The sequence below is a fragment of the Macaca mulatta genome, chromosome 10 (genome assembly GCF_049350105.2).
Source record: "Macaca mulatta isolate MMU2019108-1 chromosome 10, T2T-MMU8v2.0, whole genome shotgun sequence".
NCBI classification, from domain to species: Eukaryota; Metazoa; Chordata; class Mammalia; order Primates; family Cercopithecidae; genus Macaca; species Macaca mulatta.
Genome location: NC_133415.1, coordinates 76,645,482 through 76,657,326, shown reverse-complemented (window position 1 = coordinate 76,657,326; position 11,845 = coordinate 76,645,482).

The window sequence follows — 11,845 nt, the reverse complement described above, 5'->3', positions numbered from 1 at the left end:
CCAATTGGGCACCACTTCCCTTGGCCCACTAAAGTAAATCTAGGAAGCATTCATTTTGATCCAAAACGGCCTTGATAGACTAGGTTTTTCAAAGACTAACAAGAATTTAGCTCGGTTTGGAAGGCATATTTTTTCTCTTTGTTATTCCTATGAATAACTATGAGCCTATCTTTTTTTCCTCACTTGGGAAAAAAATATGGGCATGTGTGAGTATGTATGTGTATAAAATATAAAAAAAACATACGTCTCTTGGCCTCCCTGTTGTTTCTTAGATCTAAACAAATATTAATGAGTCATTTAATGTCTATATTCTCTTCAGATACAATTTTAGTGACTTGGGGTAAATATATTATTTAGAAGTGTACACCTCAGAAATGCCAGCTCCTATCTGGGATGTGTGGATGAATATCAATACTCTATTTGCGAAGCCAATGATTAAGATTGCAGACTGAGGAAGGAAAGGGAATTGCCATTAGAAACCCCAAATCACACTTGTGGGAAATGGCAAAATGAAATTAGAATCTAGGTGATCTGACTGTAGTACCAGTGTTCTTCAGCACTTTTAACTACTGCTTCTAAATATTTGGCCAGAAGGCATTTGAGCCAGTATGTGTGTGTACTTGCTAATTATATGTATAACACATGCTCTGTTATGAGCTATGAAATTCCAAGCCCTTGGTCATATTACAGAATGGGCTCTAGTGTATTCTAGATTCTCAACTAAGGCTGTGGAAAGTGTTGATGTTAGAAGTGTACCTACTCCAGTTCTGTGGATAGGTACTCAATATACTCAGATTTAAAGGTCTTTGGTGGTGGAAAGGTCAGAATATTTATTGTAGAATTATTTCATGAAATACATTTTAATTATTTTTTAAAATTCATGAATATTTTTTCCTGATAAATATTTTTTTAAATTACTTTCAATCTATTTTTTTTCATTTTTGAAATGAAATAAAATATTTTCTTATTTGTAAGAGAAAATGGTAATGGAATTGTTAAACTTATATTTTCTTATTTACCTAAGGAAAGTAGTACTTTGTAGTAGGCAGTGAAGTAAAAGCTCCTTTTGAATTTTTAAGGCTTGGAGCATATTCATTAAACATATTCTTGGTGTCAGTGTTAATTTTCCATTTTAAAGATTCTCTTCAATTAGCTTTCAAATGTCAATTCATTTTGAAAAATACAACAAAATCTGAATATGAATTTATGTTAAAACAAAGAACATGCTCAACAAGAAATCTACAGGTGCTAATGTTTAAAATACATGATCTTAGTCTGCAAATCATTATGAAACAGAAATTGTACATTTAATTCACCTGGGCTGAGTCTGTAAACCTTCATGGAAGTATACCTATAACCTTGGTAAACTTCCACTATATAAAATACAGGAGGTGATGGACACAAAGTAGTAAGAGTTTAAGAGGTAACTTTCTTATCCAAACTAAAGGTGTTAACAGCAGCCTGTAAGGCTAACAAAAATATTGTTTATCATAGGCTTTGATGTTGAATACTGCAGGCTAAGCTGAACTGTGTGTATGCTTTTTCTATCAGAATGCCTACTTTAAATGCATTGATACTATTTCTGTCAATCACATTGTTTCTCCAAACAGTGAAGAGGAAAGAGGCAAATATGGGTTCGGCATATTCGTGGAAATTAGACATTTACCCCAGCAGGAGCTGATTTCGCAGTTCTGACCCTGGTGCATGTGTAATTATGTAGTTTCTATGTGAAGATAAGATTTTGCTAACTTTTCTTTATGCATTTAACCACTCTCTACTCTGCTCACACATTAACATATTACATAAACATTACTCTTCTCTTTCTTGTAATGTCTATGTTCCCTTACCTAATGCATGAACCATTCAAGTAATGCCTTTTGGTGTATGTATTGCTATAAAAATTATACATTTTTGCATCAGACAGATCTCAATTGGAATCCTAACCTTCTATCTTACTAACTGTGAAAAATGAAGTATTTAATTTACTAAACTTATTAGACACTAGGTTTTCTCACATTGGAAAAATAATTATCACATTTTTGTGTGTGTATAGTCATTACCAGTTTTGATGCTAATAATAACAATCAACAAGTCTTCAGCAATCCTATGAGGCAGACAGGTTTACTGTCTCATTTCACAGATAATGAAAGGAGTCTTGGTAACTAATTAGCCGATCTAGATTCCAAGCAGGTCTATGGATCTCATAGGCTCTGTAAAAGAACTGATACTATGATATAAATAATTGATCCTTGATACAGGATAGTGCTTACAAAATTTAAAGATTTCAAAACTAAAATATTTCTAAAATATCAAAATGAACAGTAATCAATGTAACAATTACTCATCTATTCACCAACAAGAATGGTCATACACTAATATTTGACATATTTTATCCAGATCTTATTCTTTTTTAGTTTAAGAAAATAAACCAATGTAGATAGAGATGAAGTCTTATTTTGGCCCTCCTCTCCCCTTCTTTCATTTCCCAGAGGCACAGCCAGGGAGGTGGGGGGTTGAATCTAGGCATACACTCTGGTAAGGGGCTGCATCTCCTCAAAGAAGCTGGTTTACCTTTTAACATTTTGTTCAAAGGAATTGTATTGGCTAACAGAAGCCCTGATAAGTTTTTCTCCCAAGCCCTACCACCTCCCCTTCCTCTAACCCTGAGAAAACTACAGTTCTCTACCTACTTTTTCACTCTATATATGTATCTATAACAAGAGCATTATTGTTTTATGTCTTTAACATTTACTATGAATTGTATATTTGTATTTAAGTATAAATAAGAATAGTTAAAGTATACTTTCAGTATTTATTATTGATAAGACAAATGATACTATGATATTATTTTCCAACTTGCATTTTCATGCAACATTATGATTTCAAGATTCATCCAAATTGATACCTATAGATCAAATTTCATCATTTAATGCTATTATGATAATATGATATAAAATATGTACAATTTTGTTATTCATTTCCCTATCAATACTCACATTGTTTGTAATTTTCAATTTTACTACGAATATTGGCACTAGGATAAAAATTTAGTAGTTCCCACCAGTTTTCCCAACTTTGCTGACCTCAAGTTCTACAATATTAATAGATTTCCACTCTTCTTAATTGCTGAGTGGAATCTTTTACCCATAATTAAAGTTTTATTCAGAATCCCATCTGAGTGTTTTTTGCTCCCTACTGGACTTGACATATACTTGATTAATTCAGATTCTGACACTGGAACTCACACAGGAGTAAGACAAGCTCTGGATAGAAAAAGTGGAGTTGGCTTAGCTGGTAGTAAGTGTGTGCAGTCAAGTGGATTTGAGATGATGTCAGAGACAGCAAATGTTTAAAATTATTTTTTGACTGCTTACCTGTATTCCTGTGTTATAATAGGAAGAAAAATTGTCTTTGTCTCCAGTTTCTAGAATTGAGTTCCCAAAAGTCTCTCCTGAGTGCTAGGAATGTCTTTGTTATTCATGGCAAGTCTCTTCTCATCACACCTAAGTTTATGCTAAGGAGGTGTCTCAGGGCAGGAAAGAGGACCCTAGATGGCTTCAGAATGGAGGCTGGTCACCAGAAAGGCCACCCTCCAATCTCCAAAGAGGTGAGGGGGGCTAGAGATTGAGTTGAATCACTAATGGCCAATAATTTAATCAATTATTCCTAAGTAATGGAACTATGATGAAAACTTTAAACAATGAGATTTAGGAGCCTTCAGGTTGGAAAACACATAGATGTGCTGACCAGGTGGTGCGTGGAGAGAGCATGGAAACTCTGCTTACCACCCACCCCTACACCTCACCTATGCATCTCTTCCATTTGGCTTTTCTTAGGCTATAACCTTTATAATAAAACTGTAATTGTAAAGTGTGATACTTACTTGAGTTCTGTGCATTGTTCTGGAGTATTATAAAACCCGAGGGGGTTGTGAAAACCCCATACTTTATAGCAGGCAGAAATGCAAGTAGTCTAAAGGCCCTGTTTATGACTGGCACCTGAAGTGTGTGCAGTCTAGTGGGACTGAACCCTTAAATTGAGGGATCCATTTTATCTCTGGATGGTTAGCGTCAGAATTGAATTGAATTGTTGGATACTCAGTTGGTGTTAAAGAGTTGGAGAACTGGTTTCTCCTTGTAAAACCAAACAAACCCTTAGTAGAGCAAGCATAAGTTTCATGCACAAGTACAATGTCTGATCCATTCACCATTGAATACTTAGCACTAGATAATGATATATGTACAATAAACTTCTTATTTTATAAACCATGTTGGTCTGAGGACAAGTTAGAGAAATCAGCTAGCGTAATTAAGGGACTAGAGAAACATATAACCTACAGTGCTATTGTAGTCCATGAAACATGAAATATTATTGGGAAAAAAAGTTTTGCTCAAAAGATGCTTCGATACTCTACTAATCCAGACAATAATAGAAAAATAGGAAGTTACAAGGTTATTACATTTCTATAAGAGAACATTGTGAAAATTTGTATTTACTGTCAATTTTAGAGGTTTAAATGGGAATCATAAATGATGAATATTTAACCTGGAAAAGGAGAATAAGGCAGAATAAAAAGGATGGAAGAAAGAAGGTGACCTTAAACTTTAGTGCCCAAAAAATACTGGATGGGCCACTATGATTCCAGCAACACTATTTATCACTTGTATTGACATTCACCGAATATCCAACAATTCAATTCAATTCTGACGCTAACAATCCAGAGATAACATAAACCCCACAAGTTAAGGGCTCAGGCCCAGCAGACTACACACACATCAGGTGTCAGTCACAAAGGGGATCCACAAAAACAGGGAAATCCTAAAATAATATAAGAGCTGTTATTTATTTAACAGTATATGCTTTTATATTTGGTTTGCAGGCTAACCCCTCACTTTATGCTTTATTTTGGCCCATTTGTAAACTGGAGGTAAGAATAGCTCTCTTTTCCTGGAAATACCATAAACTTAACAGAATATAAACAGTAACATTTCCAATAATTTTTCTTTAAAAAGATCACTACTATAATTCATTGAGTTAAAATGACTTAAAATTAAATCTTATAAATAATAACTACTAAAAATTTACTTACCCAAAATACTGTCTTCTCTAGTATTTTATGTACCTAAACACCTGTCCTAATTTATTTTTTTCCCTTTTATTGCTAATCTTTTAATAATCACAAAATCCATTTCTACCATCTTCTCTTCCCTTACAACATGCTGATTGTTGGAAGGTATACATTTTGTTGCCTCCATGTCTCTAAATTGAATGGCCTTCCCCTCGTCCCCACTATTGGTACATTATTCAAGGCCTTGTTGCCTCTCATTCAACTAACACAAAATTTTCCTACCTGTTCCCCTTATCACGATTCTCTTCCTGTTTTGTATAAACTGAATATTTGTGTCCCCCGAAAAGTCACAGGTTGAAATCCTAAACCCTGCATGTGATATTAGGAGGTGAGGTCTTTGAGAGGTGACTAGCTCATAAGGGTGGAGCTCCCATGAATAGAATTAGTGACCTTATAAAAGAGAGCCCATATGAGCTGGGGTCCACTCAACTTGCTCCTATCACCATAGCTGGCACCCATCCACATGCACCAACTGTGAGTTTGGGAACTGACCTGCCCAACCCAATGCAGCCACCACTAATACCAGTGCAGACCTCTCCAGTCCCAAAGGGTTGTCCTACCAATGCTACTGCCATTGCCCATGCTACATCCACTGTCAAGGACTTGAGAACCTGCCACTCCACCCAACCCACTGGTGCCATTCTTAGCATTAAAGTAAGCCACCGGGAGGCCCAAGAATTGGCCTACCTGGATTCAGTAATACCAGTGCCAACATACACTGCCCTGTGGCCCAAGGACAGGCACACTTAACCCCGTAAAACTGAATCAGCAATAAAAGTCTCCCAACAGAGAAAAGTCCAGGACTGAATGGCTTCATTGCTGAATTCTACCAAACTTTCAAAGAAGAAATAAACTCTTCCCAAACTATTCCAGAAAAGTGAAGAGGAAAGAATTCTCCCTGATGCATTCTATGATGCCAGAATTATCTGGATACAAAAACCAGACAAGGATGCAACAAAAACAAACAAAAAAACTACCGGCCAATATCCCTGATGAAGACAGATGCAAAAAATCACAACAACTTGCTGGCAAACAAAATCCAATGCACGTTATGAAAATAATACACCATGGTCAAGTGGAATTTATCCCAAGGATGCAAGGATGGCTCAACATACATGAATCAATAAATGTGATACATCACATCAGCAGAACGAAGAACAAAACCTCAATAGCTGAAGAAAAAGCATTTGATAAAATTCAATATCCTTTCATGATAAAAACTGTCAACAAGCTAGGCAAAGAAGGAACATACTTCAACATAATAAAGGCCATATATAACAAACCCACAGCTAACATCATACTGAATGGGGAAAAGCTGAAGTATTTCCCCTAAGAACTGGAACAAGAAAAGGATGCTCACTTTTATCACTCATATTCAAAATACTTCTGGGCATCCGAGACAGAACAATCAGGCAAGAGAACAACATGAAAGACATCCAAACTGAAAAAGAGGAAGTAAAATGTTCCTTCTTCGCTGTTGATATAATCTTCTATCTAGAAAAATGTAGAGTTCACCAAAAGTCTTTCAGATGTCATAAATTAATCAAACCAGGATACAAGATCAAATATAAAAATCAGCGGCATTTATGTATGTCAATAATGAACTATCTAAAAAACAAATCAATAAGGCAATCTCATTTGTAATAGGTAAAAAATACGTAGGAATATATTTAACAAAGGACGTGAAAGATCTCTACAAGGAAAACTGTAAAACATGGGTGAAAGAAATCAAAGAGGACACATACAAATGGAAAGACATTCCATGCACAAAGACCAGAAGAAAAACAAATGTTGTTAAAATGACTATGCTGCCCAAAGCAGTCTGCAAATTCAAGGTAATTCCTATCAAAACACCAATGTCATTTTTAAGAGAAATAGAAAAAAAATCCCTAAAATTTGTATGGAACCCAAGAAGAGACTGAATAGCCAAAGAGATCCTAAGCAAAAAGAACAAAGCTGGAAGCATCATACTACCTAACTTCAAAATATATTACCAGGCTGTAGTAACTAGAACATCATGATAGTGGTATAAAAACAGACAAAAACCAATGGAACAAAATTGAGAATCCAGACATAAATCTGCATGTTTATAGACAATGTATTTTTGACAAAGGTACCAAAAATATACATTGGGGAAAAGATACTTTCTTCAATAAATGGTGCTGGGAAAATTGGATATTTATATACAGAAGAATGAAACTATACACCTATCTGTAACTATAAAATCAACTCACAATACATGACAGAATTAAATGTAAGACCCCAAACGATAAAACTAATAGAAAAAAACATAGTGAAAGCACTTCAGGACATTGGTCTAGGCAAAAGTACAGGCAAAAAATAAAATAAAATAAGGTTCAAAAAATAGACAAATGGGACTGCATTAAACTAAAAAGCTTCCACACAGCAAGAGAAATAGTCAACAAAGAGACAACCTGATGAATGGGATAAAATATTTACAAGCTATTTATCTGACAAAGGGCTAATATCCAGAATGTACAAGCAACTCAACAACAATAACAACAACAAAAGACACAAATAGTCCTATTAAAATGTGGGCAAAATACATGAATAGACATTTCTCAAAATAATACATACAAATGGCCAATATTACTAATTACTTGGGAAATGCAAATCAAAGCTAAAATGAAATACCTTCTTGCCCAAATTAGAATGGCCATTATAAAAAAGAAAAAATAATAATAGACGCTGGCAAGGATGCAGAGAAAAGGGAAATCTTATACACTATTTGTGGGTATATAAATCAGTACAGCCATTATGGACAAGAGTATGCAGATTTATCAGAGAACTAAAAGTGGAACTACCATATGATCCAGTAATCTCACTACTAGGTATTTATTCAAAGGAAAAGATATGAGTATATCAAAGGCATACCTGTACTTTCATATTTACTATAGCACTACTCAACGATAGCAAAGATATGGAATTAACCTAAGTGTTCATCAACAGGTGAATAGGTAAAAATAAAGTATATATACACGATGCAATAGTATTGCCCATAAAAAATAATAAAATGTCATGCACAGCAACATGAATGGAATTAGAACTCACTATGTCAAGCAAAATAAGCTAGATGCAGAGAGACAATTTTTTAATGTTGTCATTCACATGTGGGAGTTAAGAAAGTTGGTCTCATGGAGGTAGTGAATAGAATAACAGATACCAGCGTCTGGGAAGAGTGTGTGGGTGGGAGGTGGGGACAAAGAGAGACTGGTCAATGGTTGAAAACCTGTAGTCAAACAAAAGGTATATATTCAAATGTTCCTTAGCAGAGTAGGGTAACCATAGTTAGTGACAATATATATTTCAAAAGAGCTAAAAGAGAAGACTTTAAATGGTCTCAAAACACAGAAATGATAAATACTTGAAGTGATGGACACTCCAAATACTCTAACATTATCATTACACATTCTGTGCATAAAAAATAATATCAAATGTATCCCATCGATATTTAAAATATTGTATATCAATATAAAAAGGAGAAGAGGGAGCTAGGGGAAAAGAAACAACAAGCGAAAAGCAAAATATAGCCACTATTTGTCCATATATTTTTGACTGAGCCCATAAAGCAAGTCATTCAGTAAAAAACTGAGTGATACTTCTGAATGTTGCATAATTCCCTATTGTTTTATTTTCAGAGAGAGATGCTTCAGTATAAGGCTAAGAAAAAAAACTCTGTCATTTATCCTTAAATAGGAAAGAAAGAGGAGAAACATTTCACAGGTTACCCGAGATAAATTACAAATATAAAAATTTAAACTTTTTTGGTCTAATTAATACAATGCATTCGATTAGAAAAACATTTATTAAATTGGTATACGTATCTATGAGTCTTTAAAAGTTGAAAGAAAATATTATAAGGGATATATTTGGAATAAGAATGTATGCTATGAAATTCTCTATTGCATGAAATGAGTAACTGAATTGGTGAACTAATGAGTATTAGACTTAAGGTTATCAATTATCAGTGATGAATTGTCATCTACTCCAGTTGCAGAACTGAAAGTGAATACTTGACTTCTTCCTTTTTGAATACCTTTGAGAAAGAATTTTGTCAACAGTGCGATAACGTAGAAATGTGATGTTCTGCACTTCTGATTCTCTTGATCAGTAAGACACTGTACTAAGAGAAAAAGCAAAATTTTGAAACATGACTAAAACCTCAGATATATACATTAATATTCAACTAAACTCAGATAACTTGATTCTCCACAATATTTAAAGACTTCTTAGCAAAAAATAAAGTTTTAGACTTCAGAAAAAATAAAAAGGAGAGCTCCCAGAAAGTTACATTGCCCCTTTCTGCCATGTAGGACACAGCAACAAGGCACCATCTATGAACCAGAAATTTGGCCCAAACAATTTGCCAAATCTGCCAGTACCTTGACTTTGGACGTCGCAGCTCCAGAACTATAAGCAATAAATGTTTGTCATTTAAGCTATGCATATTTTTGTTATATTTTGATATTTTTGTTATAGTAGCTCAAATGAACTAAGATGCTTTCTCTAATCATTTTGTATGAATTGTCAGACTAGCACTTGTTAAATTTTAGCCTACCTTTTAACATTTTTTTCTCATTTCTTTTTTTCTTTTACCAACATCCTCCCCAGGATTTCCCACTTCTAGATTTTCAATATTTTCCTATGTCTTTTATTCTGTCATTATCTCCCACCTAGAACACCTTTCTCTTCCACTGTACAAGCCAGTCAAAATTTGATCCATACTCCAAGACCTGTATTAAAGATTGTCTCACTCGTGAAGTCTTTTCTGACCATTCATTAACATCCTTGGACCTAATCAGAGGACTCCTCCTTGCTTGCACTCACTTAATAAATTGAGTATAATTATTCTTCGAGAGACTGTTACTCGTGCTCCCAAAAGTCAGTATCAGGTCCTTATTGAGCCTGTGGGCCTGGAGTCACTGCTTGGATTTAGAATCTGGCTTGGCTGCTTACTGTGTGACTCTCTTAACCTCTCTGTACTTTCATTTTCTCACCTGTAAAATAGAAATAATGAGAGAACCTTCATAGAGTTGTGGCAAGGATTAATTGAGCTAATGCTTACATAGTTTTAAAACTTTGCCTATCATGTAGTAAATGTCAGCTGTTATTACTTGTCTCCCTTCTGTCTTCCCAAATCATCACCATTTTGACTCTGTATTTATCTATCTATCTATCTATCTATCTATCTATCTATCTATCTATCTATCTATCATCTATCTATCTATCTATCTATCTATCTATCTATCTATCTATCTATCTCTAGTTCTGTTTCTCTGGAGAGAGAACCCTAACACCCTCCTTTTCTATAATATACAATTCTCAGAAGCATTTTCTTGGTTACTTGTTAATCATCTTTCAGATCTCAGTGTGAGTTGAGTTCCTTTGTTCTACTCTCTAAATCAAAGATCAAGATTTCTGTCTCTTTGAATACTTATCTCAACTTCAGTCAACATGCAATTGTTAATTAGATAATTTATTCAGGAAATATTTATTGAATTATTGCACCATGCACGGTTCCAAGCTTTGAACACATGGCAGTGGCACAGCCTCATACTATATATTAGTGTAATTACCTGATTAATATCTATTCACTCCTTTATGTTATAAGTTTATAAAAGCAAGGACCTTGCTGTATTACCAAAGTGTCACTGAATCCTAATTCAATGCTTCAGGCATGATAAATGTTAATGAATGAATAAGGTTTTTGAAAGGCAGGAACATTGTATTGACCTTACTCATAGTATCTTTCATAGGATTGTGCACATCCACACACTAAGATGTTCTACATTCAGTTAGAGTTCTGTACATTTTAATATGTGTACTGTTTTCATGCTACCTTAAGCTCCTTATAATTATGGGTACTAAATAGAGTACAATCAAATGGCATTCAAAATAATTAGAAGAGTTAATTTGGGGATCATAGTTTTCTACTAGAAAAAAGATTTAATTAAAATGTATTACAGAAGGCCAGATTTTTCTGTTTAGATGAGTAACTCTTCCTGAATCAGGGTAAAAATCATGTCACTTTATAAGATGCTATAAGTCTTATGTTCCACAGGAAGGGTGGGAAGGAATCCAGCGCCCTTAAGAACTTGCTATTGTCTAGGCACCTTAGGCATTAGATCTTACAAAAGCTCTGGGAGGTTGATTTTTATCATTAGCTCATTTTAAGTCATGATAAGACAGAGACTTAGAGATGTTGCATAATCTTCTCTGCCTAGATCCCTAGAGTCATCTATTAGTAAAGTTGGGAATTAGAAACCAAGCCTGTTGGACAGAAGCCAAGGCCCATCCCAGTCAACAGAATGGGAGAGATGACACACCATTTTATCCTCATTCAAATAACCCCTTTGGGGTCAGAATCTCCTAACTTCTCTAAAGGAAAGTATTATAGGAGAGTGCTGACCAGGTGGAAAGACTCACAGAATCAGATACACACACACACACACACACACACACACACACGCACATGTGTATATATAGATTGTATGCACTGTATATACATACACTTCAAAACATACTCCTATTGTAAATTAGGCAACACAATTAGAGAACATGTAAACATGAACATGTAATTTTTTTTTGGTTTGTGTATTTGATTAAGCCAAGCCTGGGACAGATGGCATCTAAACTGGAGTAATATGGTGTAAACAATCCCCTTGCCCTTTCTTGTATGCCCTTCTCTTTCTCTAG